The following is a 12633-nucleotide window of genomic DNA, read 5'->3' as shown; positions in this document are numbered from 1 at the left end:
ATGCATCAATCAAGCTTAAAATTAACTTTTCCAAAGACTATGTCAGCTTCCTGGATACAACAATATCCATCACAAATGGCAAACTGCACTCATCTGTATACAGGAAACCAACAGATAGATGCAGCTACAGCTCCCACCCCAATCACATAAAAAAATCCATAATCTACAGTCAGGCTACCAGATATCACAGAATTTGCTCTGATACCAAGAACCGTGACAAACAACTCATCACACTGTCCCAATCATTCAGAGAAAAAGGTTACAAAACAAGGGTTATAAATAAAAAAAATTAACTCTACCCTCAATACTCCACATGAAAACTTACTAGAATACAGGGAAAAGAAAACCATATCAAGTATCCTACTAGTAGTCAAATACAATGACAATGATATGGGAGCATGATTTTACATGGATGACTATTGATGTTGTCAGTTTATATTCCAGCATACATCTAGATAGAGGGATGGTGGCTATAAAGTTCTTACTTGACACATATACAGGTTATGACAACATACATAAAAGTTATATTTGGAGGGTTTTGTACTTCTTGCTTATACACAGTTACTTCTCCTTTGGGGGCAACTTCTACCTCCAAAAGAGAGGGACAGCAATGGGGGCTACATTTGCCCCGGCCTTCGCTAACTTACATATGGGTTGGTGGGAGCTACCCCATATTTATGGGGATGGCTGCCCCCAGGGGAGAAATATTGTGATGTACAAGATGTACATCAACGACCTTCTTTTTATATGGAAAGGCACCTTTGAAGAAAATGAAGACTTTGTTGCAGCATTAAATAAGAACACAATGGGTCTAAGCTTTACAAGTGTCAGGGATAAAATTTACATTGAATACCTTGACCTTATCCTTTTGGGAGAAGGACAGAATGTGGTGAGTAAATTGCAAAGGAAGCCTACATCTGGTAACAGTGTATTACATGCCAAGAGCATGCACCCTAAACAGACTCATATGGGCATACTAAATTCATCGACTTAAAAGGAATTGCTCTTCTAGAGAGGATTATATACACCTAGCGAAAGGGCTTAAAGATCGGTTTAAAAATAGAGGCTTTTCAGAACAGAAAATAACAAAAGATTTTCATTTAGTAGAAATGATGGATAGGAAGGCCATGTTGCATTCCAATAAGAACAGAAATAAACAAAATCCTACTAAAAATCCGATTTTTGTCACTAACTATAGCAACCAATTTGAAGAAATTACTAAGATTATTAAAGAATGTCTGCCAATTCTTAAAGGTGACATAGATCTCTTTGATTTAGTAAAAGATGGTTGCAAATGTGTATCAAGAAAGAACAAAATGCTAGGCAATATGCTAGCTCCCAGTGAAATCAAAATTGAATCAGAAAGAATGAATAGCTGGTAAGAATGTAAGGGACACTACAGATGTGGTGCAAATAGATGCAAGGCATGTATATATACCCTATTAGGGAAAAGTTTTCAATCAATGACTACACAAAAAGTGTTTGCAATTGATGCCTGTATTAATTTCAGAAACACGTATGTGGTCTACCTAGTCACATGTTTCCATTGTAGGAAACAATATGTTGGCCTCACTGCAAGAGAGGCTAGGGAAAGAATTAAAGAAAACCTCAATGGTGTCAAATAAGATTATCCTGACTCACAGGTAGCCTGGCACTATAAGACATATCAAAATGGCAACATTGATACTTTGAAATGGCAAATTATTGAAATTGTCAAGGTACCCAGAATAGGTGGGGACCGTGATACAATATTACGTACAAGGGAGGCTTTCTGGATCTTCAAACTTAGAACCAGAGCCCCTGAGGGAATGAATGTTCAAACTTATTTAATTAATTGTTGACATTGAAATAGTCTCTTAAACAACTGATTCACATATTTTATGTTGCAAAAGTTTGATGTATAGTTTATTCAGACAATTTAGTGATACTGTTCTAAATTTGTGAAATATTTAATTTCAACATCATACACTACATTATAAAGGTTCCTGGAAGGTACATACAATTGCTGTAAGCAATATTAGAGATATGTGATATGTTGTAGCCATACTTAAATTTCTCTCTATTTTTGACTCTTTTGGGACTTAAAGAGAGTATTGTCCATATGAGGTTTATACCCCTGCATTAAATTTTGCTCCTTGTTTTCAAATATGGTCCTTTAAATAAAGGATATGGATTATGCTTTTTAAATTATTAGTACATAATACTGTTACTTTTTGTTCGTACAAGAGAGATGAGGTATTACTGTGAATACACATTTATATATGTTAAATGATACATTATTGATACATTTACACAGTATTTTAAACTTATTCATTTGTAAATATAATACTGCTCTTAAGTTATTTATGTTGTTACTCCTTTAAGCTGGAGACAGTATAATAGAGAGTTTCCTTAAGTATTATCGTAGTGTTTCCCTCTAAGGATTAATTCTCTGTAATCAAAATAGTTGAATATTTATTATATATAGTTAACATATTGGTATATGGTTACTTAGATCAGTTCTAATAGGTGTTATCTTCTAGGAGTAGATAATGATAGGAGGATTATATGTATTGAATTAACATGTTTCTCTCCGATAGGACTATATTGATTGTATAGAATGTATAGAGTTAAACTTTTTGAATGCTTGTGCTGACGTCAGTACACATTTACTGAATTTAAGAAGGCTGTGTAACCAGAGCAGCATGGTCTATGAAACGCGTAAGACTGTAGCTGCACTGGCACTTTTGGATTGTTATTATTGTTTTTATTGACTACCACTTAAATTTTACAGAACAATAAATGCTATGTTTTATTAATCTTATCTGCTGCCCTCCCACACTCTTTATAATTTTTGTTTTTTTGTGCTATAACTTACCAGACCGTGGGAAGGTCCATGGGCGGTTTGCAGGGCTCCGTAAAATGGAGTTTGTCTGAAAGGAGGAAGTGGAGTCTGACCGGCGTTTACTCGTGGCACTGCTGTGAGTTGTAATACACAGACCCGTGAGTAGTGGAACAACGACAGCGGAAAGCGGTGTATGACAACAAGAGGAAACGTGTGCTGGGAGATTGACTAAGGACGCTGATCACATAAAAAAAAGGTATGATCAGTAATACCTGTAATGTTTGAAGTTTTGCTCCCAAGGTGCAACACTTGTTAATCTGAAAGTGTACTACACGGTCATATACCCACGGACACCCACTGTTTGAGCGCTATTAAGGGGTTATTCTTTGTTTGTATTGTCTAGTCAAATACAACCCTGCTCTAGAAAGGATACAAAAAATCATAAAAGAGTTACAGCCACTACTCATAGAGGATCTCCCACTCAAAAAAATCTTTCCACAACCCCCAATCCTGGCATTCCGACAACCACCTAACCCCTTGAGATGAAGAACACTTAGAATGGAACCAAGCGCTGCAATAAAGCTCTCTGTAAACTATGTCAACACATTTGTGAAAGCAGCACAGTAAATCACAATAATAAATCCTATAACATTAAAGAGCATACTCATGTATATCTGCAAATGTGGTATACATGATACATTGCACTGCATGTAAAATGGGATGTTATATTGGAGAAACAAGCCAAACACTGCACCTTCGGATGAATTTACACAGACGCTAAATCAAAAATCACTGTGAAATAAAATACTGTACCCCTGTTGGTCACCATTTCACCCAACTTGACCACTCCATCCAAAACCTCAAAATCAAGATTCACAGAGGCAACTTCAAAAACACCATGGAAAGAAAAACCTTTGAAATGAAAATGATAATGCACTTCAACTCACTAAATTCTGGACTAAATGTGGACTCTGGGTTCTTAACACATTATCATAATCTTTTGTAATGTACTTTCATATAGTCTATTACATTGTATATTCCACACTCTTTATACTTAGGTACGCAGGTAAGCCTATGTCCATACTTTTGCCATTATTATTATTCCTTTTTTTATTTTTTATTTTTTCTCAATTCTTCTTCTTTCCTTGCTTCTTTTTGACTATTTATAATTTCACATCTTTATACATATTGATTCCATGTTGAAATATAACTTCATGTCAGTATATGCTCTATGTAAAACTATATATTTCCCCTGTCTGTTCTCCTACACTGGGCACTGTCTGCCTCTGTCACCTAAGCCTCCCTCATGATTTTTACAACACCCCTCTTCTCCCTGCACTCAGACCTCTGTAACACTTTCTGTCCTTTTCAGCCATTCTGTGTTCCAAGATATAATCTGTAAATTCCATTGAATTGATCAGTATTGCTTCAGACATGAAAAAGGAAGGAATACTTCCGAAAGCTTGTCATCTTATAAATGTATAGTTAGTCCAATAAAAAAGTATCATTGCTCAATGCAATACTCTTGTTATTTTGTTATCTAAATCACTGGACCAAAGAAAAAGTGATTTACTCATTTTAGCCAGTAAACAACAGCATTTGCTGGCGATTTTGTTTATTATTATTATATATATATATATATATATATATATTTTTTTTTTTTTAAAACAACACATAAAACTACCAATTGAATCCTTTTTCAAACCACTAACATTGGAAAAAAAACTGTGACTAACCAAGATAAACCAAAGAAATAAGGCTACCATTTTGTTATTGTTGTTGTTGTCATCAGATGATTTATAATGAATCAGACTTATTGTTTCTCAACACAAAATATTGGCTGGTTTAACACAGTACAAAACAACTGTAAAAAAAATATATAGTTTTAATAGGTTTTAAATAAAAAGTAGTGGCCTTGATATTTGTATACTCTGTGGAAAGCAAAGCAAAACATTTTACATGACTCTTCTAATATATTGGAGTTCCCTCAGATTGTATATTGGCATAGACCATACATCCAGTATCTAGACCACATTTTGAGTGATTGTTCTATATCTTGATCATCTTAGAATCACATGTTCTCTAAATGTTTTATTTTTTTATTTAATTACAAAGGAGTGATCATTGGGTGCATAACCACATGTTCTTTCCCTCTGGTATATAAGGCAAATATGAGTTGATTTTTTTGGAGGTGTAAGGTTTAAGGACAGCAGATTTAACAGAGCCTATGGAAGCACATAATCTAAATACAACTCTACCCCTTATTAAGTGCAGTATTTTGTAATGATGGGGGCAATGTGCCTTTGTGTATACATATTTGTGTATATTTTCAGTGTTTCCCCAACTGGGTAAGAATGTAAGTAATCAGGGTTACAGACCAGTGCACTTAAATCATGTTAGTTTACATACAGGGCAGTATTTAGGTTTAGTGGTGCCCTAAGCAGTGAGAAATTTGCTGCCCACCCAAACTCCCTGAATATACTATTTTTTTGCATCATATACGTTTATTACAAACATACTGAAAATGTAAGTAATCATTCATAAACAGCCACACACTAAAGAATGCAAAACTAAGTATAAACTTTATAAGCCACAGGTAGACCAGTTATAAATCATTTCTATCTCTATGCAAAGTATGGGAGCTGCAAAGTATCCTGAAACCAAACTGTTCATCAGAATATTCTGCCCCCTAAAATTATGCTGCCTTAGGCACAGGCCTAGTTGGCCAGAATATGTGCTGTTTACATAGTGTAATAGACAAAAGTTTAGCTGCACACACCTTTAGTTGTCTGTTGTTGGGCTTTTATGTAATTTATTTTATTGTAATGCATCAAAAATATTATGATTTTTTTTTTGTCTATATAATCATACATGATTTTTTTTTCCCTCTTGTTCATAGATAAACACTATATGTATTTAATTGCATTTATTTATTGCTATATTTATTTATTTGATTGAATGTTAAACCCCTCTATTAATAATTTCCAAGAAAAGCTGGGAATCAAAACTACCTGATTTTAACGTTTAGATTTTCTGAATGTTTTTCCTTTGAAAGCTAAGGTTTTCCCAAAGGTCTTCACCCCAGATGACATCTCTTTCGCTTTAGCCCCCATCTCGTACTAATTTTTTTCTCCAGATGCAGACATTAGTAAAATAAAAGCAATACAATTGCCATCTGGGAATAATCAGTTCAGAACTTAGAGGAAAGGAGCCTGAAATCATAATCTTTCCCCCAAGCAGCCCATCATCAATGCATTCCTCGGAATAAAAAAAATATCCAAACAGATTCTCTAATCACTTTCATAAGATACTGCTAATTTTGCCAGTTTTAAACAAAACAAAAAAAAAAACCTTTGTTTTTAAATGGGGGGAAATTTAAAATGAATGTGTGAATAAAGTAGGTACAGGGTCAATAAAGAGATATGGTAAACAATTGTTAATGAGATGCTCCTTTAACTAAAGCAAGCTTCTTTTAGAGCAGTATTTTATGCTACAAGTTTAAAGGGACATTACATTTCAGAAAGAGCATGCTATTTTAAAAAATAAATTCAAAAGTACTTCTTTTATCAAAGTTCCTTTGCTCCTTTGTTGAAGAGTAAACCTAGACAGATTTAGGAGCACCAATGCACTACTGGGTATACTTTTCATCTAAGAATACACAGAACAAAAATCTAAATTGATGACAGCTAAGTGGAAAGTTATTTAAAATTTCTTCTCCTGACTGAAAAAAAAGCTTTATTTTGACTTTACTATCCCTTTAAGAAAACATTTTTCTCATTAGATAGATATAGAACTCTCCATAGCGATCTTGGTTTTAAAAAATGGCTATAAGCTTATTTATTTTAAATATAGCAGTTGCTTGGTAGTGTTCATACTACTGACTTTTATGTTAGAGTCAGCTTGTTTGCATGCATACGGAAATAATGACTGTAGACAAAATAATTGTTAAGAACATATAAAACTGTCATTTTGCAAATCCAGAGACCGCCCACTTTTAAAGCCTCTTGAGTGTGTTTGTTTTTTCTCCTTTGCTGTTGTTCATAGGAGCTCATGTAAATGTGACCCTAATAGCATCAAGCAATCACTGTACAGAATATAAAGGTCAGGAATCTGACTTTTTCTACAAACACTTCAGGCTCTGTTGGGTGCAGTGGAAAAATATGATTATCAGATATAAATTACAGGAAATGCAGGCAAAATAAATAATAGTGGAATCAGCATGTTTTTCCAATGCTTTAAATCATTCTGGCCAGATTACGCTATTTAACGCTACAGTTTAAAGGGACACTGAACCCAAATTTTTTCTTTTGTGATTCAATTAGAGCGTGCAATTTTAAGCAACTTTCTCATTTACTCCTATTATCATACTTTCTTCATTCTCTTGGTATGTTTATTTGAAAAGCAAGAATGTAAGTTTAGATGCCGGCCCATTTTTGGTGAACAACCTGGGTTGTCCTTGCTGATTGGACAGCGCCAAAAAACAAGTACTGTCCATGGTCCTGAACCAAAAAATTGCTGGCTCCTTAGCTTAGATAGATTATTGAGAAAAAATGAAGATGCTGATATGTAGAAGAGCCTACAGTCCCCCTATATGTAGAAAAATCACTATAGAACTAAATAGGGGAAAACTTGCCACATGACTAATAGAAAGCTAATGGTGGGTGTGTGAGTCATAAAAAGATATATGTAAAATGCACAATATGCAACAGGCACCCAAGCATCATTTGAAACAGTCTATAAACTTCGGTTGGAGGAATAAGCAATTGTCTGCACTCAGGATAGTAACATTCTCAAACACACATCCTGTCTCCACCTTTCATCTTGGAAACAAACGATCGGGTAAAACTGCCTAGAGTAATCAATGCTTAGAGCTTAAAGGTAAAACGTTCATCAGATACAGGAGTACTGTAAAGGTGAGTATAATGCTCAATAATGTTTGTAAATAGATGTACTCACTGACCGACTTCTGGTATAGGGATCATGCAAACACGGCGGTTCTGGGCAACCTCTCACTTCCGTATGTCCGGAGCGCTTCTCTGAGTATAGTTAGCCTGTTCGCCTGTGATGATAGGATTCCCAATGATGATTTTCATCCAATCAATTACTGAACACACACACTCCACCACTGCCAATTGGCTGCTCATTCCTGTGGCAAACTACTCAATGCTCCCTCTGATTCTTAATTAAACCAGCAAAAATGTAGATAAATGAGAAAGTAGAATCTGGAGCTGAAATGAGGTTAAAAAAATTTCATTCCTTCATTATCAATTGATTAAAAACTGGAAAACAACAGGGTGAAACGCCTAGAAAGCAAGCGTACACGTTTCGGCCGTAGCCTTATTCATAGCTTGTTAAAATGCCCTCACAGCTATGTATAAACAGGGAATAGAAAATGCTGTGATTGGATTAAAAACAACAAAGGCAGTCCTGAAAACTAATTCAACAAATACAAAGCACCTGTGTGCTAATATCAAGACTGCATACTGTTTAGTCAATTTGGACCAGGACTATACAATATATTTGGGCACTTCTGGAACATATTTACTTGATAGTAGAAATGAAAAATGAAAATGATAAATGAAAAAATGATAATAAAACACAATGCATAATAGTTGAAAACACAGAAAAATGCACATACATATAGTAACAAAAAATATTCAAAAAATATTTGTAATATACAGGGAGTGCAGAATTATTAGGCAAATGAGTATTTTGACCACATCATCCTCTTTATGCATGTTGTCTTACTCCAAGCTGCATAGGCTCGAAAGCCTACTACTAATTAAGCATATTAGGTGATGTGCATCTCTGTAATGAGAAGGGGTGTGGTCTAATGACATCAACACCCTATATCAGGTGTGCATAATTATTAGGCAACTTCCTTTCCTTTGGCAAAATGGGTCAAAAGAAGGACTTGACAGGCTCAGAAAAGTCAAAAATAGTGAGATATCTTGCAGAGGGATGCAGCACTCTTAAAATTGCAAAGCTTCTGAAGCGTGATCATCGAACAATCAAGCGTTTCATTCAAAATAGTCAAGAGGGTCGCAAGAAGCGTGTGGAAAAACCAAGGCGCAAAATAACTGCCCATGAACTGAGAAAAGTCAAGCGTGCAGCTGCCAAGATGCCACTTGCCACCAGTTTGGCCATATTTCAGAGCTGCAACATCACTGGAGTGCCCAAAAGCACAAGGTGTGCAATACTCAGAGACATGGCCAAGGTAAGAAAGGCTGAAAGACGACCACCACTGAACAAGACACACAAGCTGAAATGTCAAGACTGGGCAAAGAAATATCTCAAGACTGATTTTTATAAGGTTTTATGGACTGATGAAATGAGAGTGAGTCTTGATGGGCCAGATGGATGGGCCCGTGGCTGGATTGGTAAAGGGCAGAGAGCTCCAGTCCGACTCAGACGCCAGCAAGGTGGAGGTGGAGTACTGGTTTGGGCTGGTATCATCAAAGATCAGCTTGTGGGGCCTTTTTGGGTTGAGGATGGAGTCAAGCTCAACTCCCAGTCCTACTGCCAGTTTCTGGAAGACACCTTCTTCAAGCAGTAGTACAGGAAGAAGTCTGCATCCTTCAAGAAAAACATGATTTTCATGCAGGACAATGCTCTATCACACGCGTCCAAGTACTCCACAGCGTGGCTGGCAAGAAAGGGTATAAAAGAAGAAAATCTAATGACATGGCCTCCTTGTTCACCTGATCTGAACCCCATTGAGAACCTGTGGTCCATCATCAAATGTGAGATTTACAAGGAGGGAAAACAGTACACCTCTCTGAACAGTGTCTGGGAGGCTGTGGTTGCTGCTGCACGCAATGTTGATGGTGAACAGATCAAAACACTGACAGAATCCATGGATGGCAGGCTTTTGAGTGTCCTTGCAAAGAAAGGTGGCTATATTGGTCACTGATTTGTTTTTGTTTTGTTTTTGAATGTCAGAAATGTATATTTGTGAATGTTGAGATGTTATATTGGTTTCACTGGTAAAAATAAATAATTGAAATGGGTATATATTTGTTTTTTGTTAAGTTGCCTAATAATTATGCACAGTAATAGTCACCTGCACACACAGATATCCCCCTAAAATAGCTATAACTAAAAACAAACTAAAAACTACTTCCAAAAATATTCAGCTTTGATATTAATGAGTTTTTTGGGTTCATTGAGAACATGGTTGTTGTTCAATAATAAAATGAATCCTCAAAAATACAACTTGCCTAATAATTCTGCACTCCCTGTATATATTATCAAAAATAATAATTAAGGTGATGGTAATTAAACACAATGATTCATTAATTCATGCTTGAAAATAAATAATTAAATAAATACATACATAAATAAATGGTGAACAAATAAATTGATGGTCATGAGCAGTTATAAGGATGGTTTTCCAAGAAATAAACCTAATCCTTAGCTTACAATAGAAGCACATAAATAAAACTTCTCAAAGAAGCAAAACAAAATACCCATGTGCTCACATAAAAGCAAAAACCACCAGCCATTTAAACAACCTTCTTAAGCAAAAACCATGTTTAAATACTCCTGTAGAATATATACACATACTGGAAAAAAAAATAATAATAATAATAATAATAATAATAATAAATACAATGGATAGTTCTTAAGGACACAGATAAATACTCACACACTTACAATGTATAAGATAATAATATGTGAATACTAACGTTAAGACTACAACTATACAGAAATAAATGGTAGACCCTAAAAGATCCTGATATAGTAGTCAGCTACTTAAGAGGGCAGCCTCACTCCCAGTAATTGATGAGAACATATTGGGAATTCAAGCCCCCTGGGTATCTGGTCTCCAAATGGAAGATCCAGTACATCTCTCTTTTATAGAGGAGTTTTTCCTTATCACCCCCCCCCCCCTCTTGGGGGTGAGGACCTGTTCTATAGCTTTCCATCTAAAAGTTGTCAGATCTTTGTGATGTATTAGTGAAAAATGTGTCACTATTGGAGTGGTGGCTTTAGCTACATTGATTGAACTGAAATGTTCCCAAATTCAGGATCTATTGTCTCTAGTGGTGAGTCCAATGTACTGGACCCCACTCTGTGTACAATGGATCATATAGATCACATTGGAAGATGAGCAATTTAAACACCTTTTAATGTCATATGTATTATGATTCACAGTAGATGTAAAGGTAGAAGTAATTTCAGCATAGTCACAAGGTTTGCATTTCTTATGACCACATCTGTACATGCCTCTGTGAGTTAACCATGAGCTTGTATCACCTTGATTGCTTTTTAACTGAGATGGAGAAACTATATTACCTATAGTAGTTGCTCTTCGATAAGAGCATCTAAGGCCACCTTCTACGGTATTGACATGTTTGTCATATGCCCGTAGAAGGCCAAAGTGCTTGCGAACAATGCCACAAATCTGTTTGTACTGGGCACTGTAGTTAGTCACAAACGTGGCCCCTTTGTGTGGAGCCTGGTTTTTGTTATTTTTGATGAGTGACTTCCTCTCTATCCTATACACTTCAGTTTGAGCCTTTTTAATTTCCGAGTTTTTATAGCCTCTTTGTCTTAGACGATCCATCAATGCCTCTGATTGCTCCCTATAGGAAGTTTCATTTGAGCAATTTCTTTTTAGTCGGATAAGCTGACCTTTGGCTATCGCATAAGGTACGTGAGGTGGGTGGCAGATTTTACCATGCGATATAGTGTTGCCAGATATTGGCTTTCTATAACTGATGGTTTCAACTCTCCCATCCTCACACCCCCTTATTGTGATATCCAAATAGTTGATTTCTGTGGCATGGACCTCAAAGGTAAATGCCAGATTAAGATCATTTGCATTTATACAACCCACAAATTGTTGAATCCTCTCTTCTCCTCCCTTCCACACCAATAACAAGTCATCTATAAAACGTTGATAGATGATAATATCTTCAATGAAGATGCCTTCTTTTTCAAATAAAGATAGCAAGAGAATGAAGAAAAATTGATAATAGAAGTAAATTAGAAAGTTGCTTAAAATTGCGTGCTCTATTTGAATCATGAAAGAAAAAAATGTGGGTTCAGTATCCCTTTAAGTGTTAACTGCGCTAGAAGTTAGCTTTTTTTACAATTGTCGGGTTGCATTCAAATTAAAAGTTAAAAGTAAAAAGTTATCACTCGTGCACTAACCTGACAAGCGTAAAAAGCCGAACTACAATATCAGTAGCCTGATAACCTAATCCCCCATAGAAATTAATGGAGCAAAAAAAACTGAAAAAACACAACACTCTACTTGCCCGCAAACCTGATCGCATATTCTCAATTGCGCTAAACCAAATGAAAATATGAATTTTTCACATTTCAATGTTCTTCACGTAGGAAAATATTTTCTATTTAATAATATCAAAATTATTCAAAATTGTATCACCTCTTAATAATTGTTTTATTTCTAAATTGACAAGTAGTGATGTCGCGAATAGTTCGCCGGCGAACATAGCATGTTCGCGTTCGCCGCGGACGGCGAACATATGCGATGTTCGTTCCGCCCCCTATTCCTCATCATTGAGTAAACTGTGACCCTGTACCTCACAGTCAGAAGACACATTACAGCCAATCAGCAGCAGACCCTCCCTCCCAGACCCTCCCACCTCCTGGACAGCATCCATTTTAGATTAATTTGGAAGCTGCATTCTTAGGCCTAGATTTAGAGTTCGGCGGTAGCCGTGAAAACCAGCGTTAGAGGCTCCTAACGCTGGTTTTGGCCGCCCGCTGGTATTTGGAGTCAGTGATTAAAGGGTCTAACGCTCACTTTTCAGCCGCGACTTTTCCATACCGCAGAT

Source organism: Bombina bombina, chromosome 2 (genome assembly GCF_027579735.1).
Source record: "Bombina bombina isolate aBomBom1 chromosome 2, aBomBom1.pri, whole genome shotgun sequence".
Lineage (NCBI taxonomy): Eukaryota > Metazoa > Chordata > Amphibia > Anura > Bombinatoridae > Bombina > Bombina bombina.
The sequence above is the reverse complement of the archived record's forward strand: the minus strand, read 5'-3'. Positions refer to the sequence as shown.